The sequence below is a fragment of the Schistocerca gregaria genome, chromosome 7, assembly GCF_023897955.1.
Source record: "Schistocerca gregaria isolate iqSchGreg1 chromosome 7, iqSchGreg1.2, whole genome shotgun sequence".
NCBI lineage: Eukaryota > Metazoa > Arthropoda > Insecta > Orthoptera > Acrididae > Schistocerca > Schistocerca gregaria.
Genome location: NC_064926.1, coordinates 510,409,989 through 510,420,026, shown reverse-complemented (window position 1 = coordinate 510,420,026; position 10,038 = coordinate 510,409,989). Strand labels below are relative to the sequence as shown.

Here is a 10,038-nt window from a genome sequence, read left to right as displayed (position 1 = left end):
CACGAATACATTGCACGGTCGGAGCGCCTGAAGAAAGGATCTGCCTTGTCACTCGTTAATTCCCTGAGTCCGCGTGCTATCCCGTCGGGTGCTCGCCGCTCTTGCTGCGGAATCGATTCGACTACTCGTCTCTTGAAAAAGGACGACGACGGGAAGAATCCGTGACACACCGGCGAGGTCTTACCACAAATGGGCGCCTCGTAATTAGTACGGGATTCCGCGGTCTAGTCGGAAAAACCACAATTTTCCGAGACGTGATACCCGTTAATTTAACAGGCTGTTAACCAAGCGTTAACGAGGGCGATGCAATTGCGCATGAAGGACGTCTTCATCGAGTGTCGGGTGTGACTGCAAATACACCGACGTGACGCACAGCCTTCTTTGGATCTACTAAGTGTGCGCATCGTGAATTAAGTTCCGCTCGTTTCTCTGCATAGTCAGTTGGAGCGTTACGGGGTGCTGAACCCTAATTCCCATCCTTCCTCGGTTTGCTCTGTGAATGTCTTCACCGAGAAAGACAGTGCAGAGGTTAACACAATGAACTGGCATTCGGCAGCTCTAACCCCCTTTCGGCTGTCCTGATTCAGATTTTCCGTTGTTTCCCCAATACATTTAAGGCAAATGTCTGGATGGTTCCTCTGAAAGACATGAATGAGTTTCTTTTCCATCCTTCCGCCAATTACAACTATCTATTGTGAAGTGCGTGGCATAGGGTGCTTCTCATTGTATCAGTTATTAGTGCTGCTTTCCGATCGTTTCACGCACGGAGCATGCGACGAATGATTGTTCGAATGCCTCTACGGGCGCTGTTATTAATCTAGTCTTAGCCTCACGATCCCTACGAGTAGGGGATTGCAGTATATTTCTAGAGACCTCATTTGAAGATGGTTCTTGGAACTTTGTAAGTATGCTTTGGGAGCATGATTTAAGTTCTTAAAATTCTGCGGGTTCAGTTGTTTCATAATCTCCTTGACGCTCTCCGTCATGTCGAACAAACCTGTGATCCTTTGTAGGCTGATAGGATTTCCCTACTGTTATAAATCGAAATCTGCCAACTACCCAACCCACGTCTGATCTGATCTGTCAGATCCCTCTCATATGTGATTTGCTTCTCTAAACTGTTCATTGGCTTTTTCGACTTGCTAAACGTTTGAGTACATAACCAACCTGTTGTAAAGAAATCTGCCATTGTTTTCTTTCGGTGCGCATGTTTGGAAATGATAGGCAGGGTCAGCGCTCTTCACTTCCTTCCTAATTCAACTAATGTGAAAATCATGACAACAGACAACTAAGAGGTAAATTAACAAAAGAAACATGGGAAAATTCTGACTTGTCTCTCGCTATTTATACTCTGACTGGGACATCCGTCGCTGAAATTAAAAGTCGCTTAAGAATGGTTTCCACCAGTAATTTCATTGTGGACAGAGCAGAAACAATGGCAGCCATCCTCATAATTACCTCCTTTTAATAGAATTTAGATGCACAATTTGATGCACCTCTTGATAGGTAAAGGACCAAGCAAGCCTGATTTTAGCTGAAATAATAGGTTTACTCGTAAATTCTGTAAAGTTCGGATGGCCAATTCGTCGAGTCGTGTGTCTCTCAGGGCCGGGCGGCGATCTCTGTGTTCCTCAGACAATGCAAAACCTTCACGTAACGCATCCAGAGAAGGCGGTGCCAGGGTTGTCACTTTACAGTCCCGGTAGGGGTTCGTCATGGTCCGTTCTCAGCCGTAATCACCAAGGAGAACACTTCAATGATTAACGGTCGAGACCTGCTTCTTCCAGGCTCGATGACCCCTGCCCAGAAACGAGAGCTTAGGAACAGATGACCGTTGGCGCCCCCAGGTAAAGTACTGGCAACAGTCGAAGGCTGAAAGCATACGGGTTAAGTGGGAAGTTAGGCCCCTGACAAATGTACCGTCGCCAAAGTTGTTTATCAAAACCACTCAGACACTTCCGAAAAATATGCAGGATGGTAGAGTGAGAAACGTTTCTTAAGCTTATGCCAAGATTAGAGCCCTCATTGGTTGGTAATATGTGCTGTGGACCTTTCTTGGTCTCATGAGACGGGAGGACGGGACTCCTGTGGAAAATAATCTCTCTTTCAATAAGTGAAACAAATAACAACGAACCTTAGTTGGCTATCACGGGTTTTCCTGGAGGTATTTTTGTTGAGATGCCATACTGAAAAAAATCGAAAATAGACACAAATTTGGTGCTCTGGAGGAGAGTATAGAGAACACTCTGTTCTGGAGATTGGTGGAGAGATCATATGGTTTCTGAGAGCGGCAGAGAGAGGATCTTGTTTGGGGAGTGGCAGATAAGAGCAGATTGATGATTCTTTTATCGGTGGAGAACCGCTGGTGTACGTTCAAAATCCAAAATGTCAGTCAGAATTGTGAGTATTCTTGTAGTAGAGTTATAATGTGATTGAGATAGTCACAATTCCAATTCAGTTCTTTTGGAACGCTCGTTACACTGTATCTGGAGTTACGATGACTTGCTCGTTCGCTTGCCCTGTGCATCTGTTGCTTATGGTGCACCTCTCCGTAATACCATGGTCAAAGTAATTATTTCTGCCACATCATTTCTTGTCGTTTCAGTAGCGATCTCTGGAAGTAGCGCCTCTTTCACTCTGTGTTCCCAAGTACCTCGCAGAACCACAGTACGTGCGTAACTTCTGACCCAGTTTAATACTACAAGTATTTCTTGTTATTTTTGAACGAAGACGTTCGCCATATTTGGTTTTCAACATTGATGTGGATCTTCGTAAAATAAGTGTGCAGTAATCGAGTTCATCTTGGTACCATTTCGGTAGTGAGTTAATCCCATATCACTTTTATATAGATTAACCGATACCTTCAAGCATTCTCAAATGTGAGAGACTTTTTTTTATGACATTTCCAAGGAACATTTCTACTTTTAAATTACAGATACTTTCTGATCAGTCCACAGGCTATCGAATAAATTCATTCATTGTGTAATGAGCATTGACGCTCAGCCATATGGCGACTCTTCAATTTCTCATGAGTAGAAAAACACAGCAAAAGCTTACTTACTTTTTCCCCAAATAGTAATAGGCTGCTTTCATTTACCTCACTCGGCTATAATACATAATCCTCCATTCCCTGCCCGACACTAGAAAAGTTTCAGTGAGACTCTGTGATCCTTCCATTTCATATCGCTGCAAAGCATCACACACAAGTATTTGTATGAATTGACCGATTTCAACTGTGACTCACTGATGCTGTAGTCATAGGTTACTACGTATTTTTCTCGTTTTGTAAAGTGCACAGTTTTATATTTCTGAGCATTTAAACTGAGTTGTCTATTCTTGAACCACTGTTAAGTCTTATGAAGATTCGAATGAATATCCACATTGATTCTTGCAGGTACCACTTCGTCACAGAGGACTGCATCATCTGCACAAAGTCTGAGGTTACCATTATTATTGTGTACGACATCATTAAAACGCTACATGAACAACAAGGGTTCCCTGGGACACTCCCGAAGTTACTTGTAGATCTGCTGATGACTCTATCCTAGTTAAGGTGCCGTTTACTCCCGAGCAAAATATACTCAGTCCAGTAACAAACTTCGCGTGATAAATCATACGGTCATATTTTTGACAATAAGTGTGGTCTGTATCTAATGACCTTGTCGTTAACAGAACAATAAAACCTATCTTGTTTCCTTGTTATTTAATCTTTCAAACCAAATGTCGCGGTGGGCCTTCACTTCATATGAGCCATCAACAGTTTCTGCTAATCAAGATCACATTCATCATGTGAATAGTCACACTCGACTATAGCTCTTATGTTTAGCAGAAGTGACAAAAAATTAGAATAAGAATGTTCTCCGTTCTTTTCTTCGCTCTTTTTAAGTTAAAAATTTTTAGGATTACTGATTGCGCCAGACGAATTCGTCCTAAAAAAATAGCTTTTAAGTGTTTCTTTTTTGATTGCATTTTCCTCTTTTCGGAAGTATTAGTGAAGCACTGTGTGTGAGTCCGAATGTATGTAATAATACCGTAAATAAGACTGTAAAGAAGTTTGTCTTCTTTTAATGTATTGACAAGGAGAAGCGTGAGATATTGTACCAGAGAGACAATTAATGTTCAAAGCGGACTTTTTAAACAAGGAAAAGAAAGAAAAACGACTTTCACGTAGCAATGTGAGGCTCAAGCTTTTGTATAACGAGATACACATCTGAGTTGCTTGAAACCTTTCGTCTGAAAGTTAATAATAAATTGGTAATGTTCCGTAAGAAACAAATTTTAGCCTAGGTTTATTCTCTTAATGACCAGTAAACAAGTTAAAAGAAGTACAAATAGTGCATAATAAGTGTTCAGTCATATGATAATCTACATCTATCAAGCCGGCCGCGGTGGTCTCGCGGTTCTAGGTGCGCAGTCCGGAACCGTGCGACTGCTACGGTCGCAGGGTCGAATCCTGCCTCGGGCATGGATGTGTGTGATGTCCTCAGGTTAGTTAGGTTTAAGTAGTTCTAAGTTCTAGGGGACTAATGACCACAGCAGTTGAGTCCCATAGTGCTTAGAGCCATTTGAACCATTTTTTTACATGTATCAACAATGTCCCAAGCAAACTGAAATCTTTGATTCTTTTTTCCTTGCTCATGTAAAACACTGTAGTGTTTCTCTACTGAAGCATTTTTAACGCTACCGAACTGACAAATAACACTGATGTGTACTCAAAATCTATACGAGTTAAAAATAGCTAATTCCTATTCATTTCGATAGGAAATAAATTAATGTGATGTTTAAAATCTTTATTTACCTCTCAGAAGGTCACAAGGCAATGAGACGCCGAATGGGAAATATTTGGGAGGGGACTTAGTTTCTACATTTGACTTCAAATCCGAAGTGAGGACCTTGGTATGGTTAATGTGTTTAAGTCAACTCTGGGATCAAGCGTCCTAGAGCAAAAAATGAAAAGCCGAGTATATGTAAAAGTGTATTATTTTATGGGAAAAATGAATGAAGATAATGATTTACTTAACATATGCCGTATATCTGGGCAGAAGAGATATCTGAGAGGGCTGTTTGAGGGCAGAGTTGCAGTGTTTTACAACCAGTTCCCAGACGGGCCAGTAGAAGGACAGTATGGGTCCTATCTGGGAATAAATGGGGTGGGGAGAAGGGGAGGGGGGGAGGCGAATTACTAGTTGCGGCATTCGCCTGATTACGAAGGAAAACATGATTAGAACCGAATGGTGTGGAATTATTAATAAAACTCAGTGCGAATATATGGAGTGCGTGTGATATGAGAACTGTGAGCAGTGTACGGTGCTACAGCTCGTTGTTATCCTGCTCCTATGGGTCTCCTCCTAGGTGGAAGACATTATACATTGAACAATTGCAGATGGGATTGGCATACGGCCCTAAGAGCTGAACTAGCTGTCTTCAAACTATGAACTACAATCGAAATTACAAAAATTCTTTCTGCCAAAGTTTCATTTACAAAAATCATAGTGTGGGGGGTGTTATTATTCTCAACTGAGTAGAACTAACAAGAATCCAGCTTCAGCTATTTCCTCTTATTTACCCTTAACTTCAAATATGTGAACACAACTATCACAACAAGCCTACATTCACTATGACGACTGACCGCATGCGACAGTTGAGGCACAACAACTGTCCGAGTATAAAACCTGTCAGTTGGTTTATGTGTCTAATGATAAGGGCAGGCGCGTGGCGTTTTGTGCTTCATAAGAAATCCGATGCAGAAATTATAAAGAATGAGGAGCAAACAGGTAAATGTGATTGCTACTCAAATAATCCCAGAATGCAGCGTTGGTCATACAGGCATCCAGTTTACTAGGTTAAATTTTGTTTTACCCTTGTCTTGCTTTCGAGTAAATAGGTAATACAAAGTGCTACTAAAATTATCTTACTGCTGGTTTACAAAAGGGGTAAATCAGTTACCGTTTCACTGAGGATGCTTATCTTTTTCTGTTTTGTTTCCTATAAAGGAAGTAATCGAGCACCAGTAAAGGTGATTATCTGACATGAAACATGGGAACAACCCATACTCTCACACCTAGCAAGCAGGTGGGCGAGAACTACACTCCTGGAAATGGAAAAAAGAACACATTGACAACGGTGTGTCAGATCCACCATACTTGCTCCGGACACTGCGAGAGGGCTGTACAAGCAATGATCACACGCACGGCACAGCGGACACACCAGGAACCGCGGTGTTGGCCGTCGAATGGCGCTAGCTGCGCAGCATTTGTGCACCGCCGCCGTCAGTGTGAGCCAGTTTGCCGTGGCATATGGAGCTGCATCGCAGTCTTTAACACTGGTAGCATGCCGTGACAGCGTGGACGTGAACCGTATGTGCAGTTGACGGACTTTGAGCGAGGGCGTATAGTGGGCATGCGGGAGGCCGGGTGGACGTACCGCCGAATTGCTCAACACGTGGGGCGTGAGGTCTCCACAGTACATCGATGTTGTCGCCAGTGGTCGGCGGAAGGTGCACGTGCCCGTCGACCTGGGACAGGACCGCAGCGACGCACGGATGCACGCCAAGACCGTAGGATCCTACGCAGTGCCGTAGGGGACCGCACCGCCACTTCCCAGCAAATTAGGGACACTGTTGCTCCTGGGGTATCGGCGAGGACCATTCGCAACCTTCTCCATGAAGCTGGGCTACGGTCCCGCACACCGTTAGGCCGTCTTCCGCTCACGCCCCAACATAGTGCAGCCCGCCTCCAGTGGTGTCGTGACAGGCGTGAATGGAGGGACGAATGGAGACGTGTCGTCTTCAGCGATGAGAGTCGCTTCTGCCTTGGTGCCAATGATGGTCGTATGCGTGTTTGGCGCCGTGCAGGTGAGCGCCACAATCAGGACTGCATACGACCGAGGCACACAGGGCCAACACCCGGCATCATGGTGTGGGGAGCGATCTCCTACACTGGCCGTACACCTCTGGTGATCGTCGAGGGGACACTGAATAGTGCACGGTACATCCAAACCGTCATCGAACCCATCGTTCTACCATTTCTAGACCGGCAAGGGAACTTGCTGTTCCAACAGGACAATGCACGTCCGCATGTATCCCGTGCCACCCAACGTGCTCTAGAAGGTGTAAGTCAACTACCCTGGCCAGCAAGATCTCCTGATCTGTCCCGCATTGAGCATGTTTGGGACTGGATGAAGCGTCGTCTAACGCGGTCTGCACGTCCAGCACGAACGCTGGTCCAACCGAGGCGCCAGGTGGAAATGGCATGGCAAGCCGTTCCACAGGACTACATCCAGCATCTCTACGATCGTCTCCATGGGAGAATAGCAGTCTGCATTGCTGCGAAAGGTGGATATACACTGTACTAGTGCCGACATTGTGCATGCTCTGTTGCCTGTGTCTATGTGCCTGTGGTTCTGTCAGTGTGATCATGTGATTTATCTGACCCCAGGAATGTGTCAATAAAGTTTCCCCTTCCTGGGACAATCAATTCACGGTGTTCTTATTTCAATTTCCAGGAGTGTATAAGTGTTTTAGGTATCAATAGTCTACAACATATCACAGAGCAATGATGGTTACTAGCAAATCTACTTCATTTAAATATACGCTTTAAGGCAGGAAATGCGGGCAACAATCAGGTCATTACTCCACAGTTCTCCGGGTCGTATCCAGACACTTCTACATTGGAAATCGTGACACAGTTCGTAGCTGGACTCATCACTGAAGACAGTCCTACTCCAGTTAATGAGATTCCTGGCCGAAGACGTCTCTGGAGATGCTCCGAACATCTGTGGAGTATCAGACTGACCGTCGACCGACCTACGGCCCAGTAACCACAAGTGGTGGTCTGAGGCGCCACTTCAGTTCGTAGAAGAATCCCTTTGGTTATCATCAACGGCACCCTTACAGCTCCTATTGTACGCCCCGTTTTGCACCCTTCACGGTAAGCCACTCAGAACTAACATTTCCTCAAGATAATGCCCGCCCACATACAGCGAGAATTTCTACTGCTTGCCTTGGTTCATGTCAAACCCTATCTTAGCCAGCTAGGTCACCGGATCTCCACCAAGTTGAAGAATCTGAAGCATTAGGGGCAGGGTCCTCCAACCAGCTCGTTGTTTTCACGATCAGATGCGACAGTAGGACAGAATCTGGCAACTACATCCCTCAGGAGGACATCCAACATCAATCAATGCCAAGCCAAAAAAACTACTTGCATAAGGGTCTGACGTGGACCAACGCGTTATTGACTTGCCCAGTTTGTGAAACTGTTTCTCCTGAATAAATTTTTCTGAAATTGTAAGTGTTTCTTTGTACATGTTCATCAAATTTGCCCTTTTCCGTCCCATTATGATAATTCCTTCGTGGAGCGTCTTTTCTTTTTTTTCTTAGAGTGTATTTTTAACTTGTCAACGTGCGTGTTGACGAATGGGTGTACTGCCGCATAGGCTCATCTTAAGGAATTGTGTTATGTTGCAACAACGCGACGACAAATGGCGCGCATATGAGGGTGTCAGTTGGTCTGGTATAGCGGCCATCCTCAGTGAGGATTTTAGGAACTCTGCAGCGGATGGGATGCGGAATGTACAACTGTACACCGGTACAGTGAGAAGTTCTTCATGCTGTACATATTAGGCTACATTAAATTTGCTAATCATTACAATAAATATTCGCCGCTAAGAACCACCAAAGGGAGATATGGCAATGTCTCCATCATCCTCCCTTCTTCGTTAATCTACATGTGACACTTCAAGGTCAGTGCCGAACGTAAAAGTAGCGGCACAACCATGTAAGTAGGGTATCGAGAGCACACTCTTGGTACTTTTTTTTTACTGGTCATCAAGTCGTGTGCATTTCCATTAGCCAGAACGAGAAGCCAGATACCCATACAGCTCGCATCATAGAACAGACACTATTGCGAGTGTGATGGTCCATTCCAAGGACTCCGTGCTCGTCATCCTAATTTGCTTAGGAATTAGATGTAGAGTTCAGCCACGAGCTCAGGATAGCTGATGTTTCAAATCGGAGATCAAACTAACCTTTTCGCTCGCTTATACAGACGTGTTCTCGGCACTTAGTGCTCAAATGGTTCAAATGGCTCTGAGCACTATGGGGCTTAACATCTCAGGTCATCAGTCCCTTAGAACTTAGAGCTACTTAAACCTAACTAACCTGAGGACATCACACACATCCATGCCCGAGGCAGGTTTCGAACCTGCGACCGTAGCGGACGCGCGGTTCCAGACTGAAGCGCCTAGAACCGCTCGGCCACAGCGGCCGGCGCACTTAGTGCTGACGGCGGGTTTTGTCACTGCTATACTGCTCGTCAAATGAAGGTGACTGTGCTGGTGGGTAGCATTTCGGCCGATATGAGATACTTATCCATTTTTTGACAACTATAAGGTGAAAAAATTGATTTTTGCACATCTTACTGTTGTGTCGGCAACTGTGGGTGTCAGCACCGACACAAACAGGGAAGGAGAGAAGTTGCGACGACAGGCGCCAAGGAATACAAAAGTGATCTGTAAATTAAAGTTTCAAATTATTACAATGCTTTATTTCTGAGGGCAACGGCCTTGCCGCAGTAAATACACCGGTTCCCGTCGGATCACCGAAGTTAAGCGCTGTCGGGCGTGGCCGGCACTTGGATGGGTGACCATCCGGGCCGCCATGTGCTGTTGCCATTTTTCGGGGTGCACTCAGCCTCGTGATGCCAATTGAGGAGCTACTCGACCGAAAAGTAGCGGCTCCGGTCAAAGAAAACCATCGTAACGGCCGGGAGAGCAGTGTGCTAACCACACGCCCCTCCTATCCGCATCCTCAGCTGAGGATGACACGGCGGTCGGATGGTCCCGGTGGGCCACTTGTGGCCTGATGACGGAGTGCTTTATATTTCTAACAAGAAAATAAACATAACTTCTCTTTATGACGTGACTCCTGTGCCTCGTACTTGAAAGTAATTTGGACAATCTATGATTACTCGCAGAACACAGGCAAAGTATCACCTTCCTAATAGTCATTACTGATGCACTCGAAGTCTGCCATCGAACTGG

At 45.1% G+C, this 10,038-nt stretch overlaps 1 pseudogene; it reads left to right on the top strand.

Annotated features, from left to right (window-relative positions):
• Positions 1–9,551: 9,551 nt before the first annotated feature.
• On the top strand, positions 9,552–9,669 carry LOC126282662 (5S ribosomal RNA; annotated as a pseudogene).
• Positions 9,670–10,038: the final 369 nt, after the last annotated feature.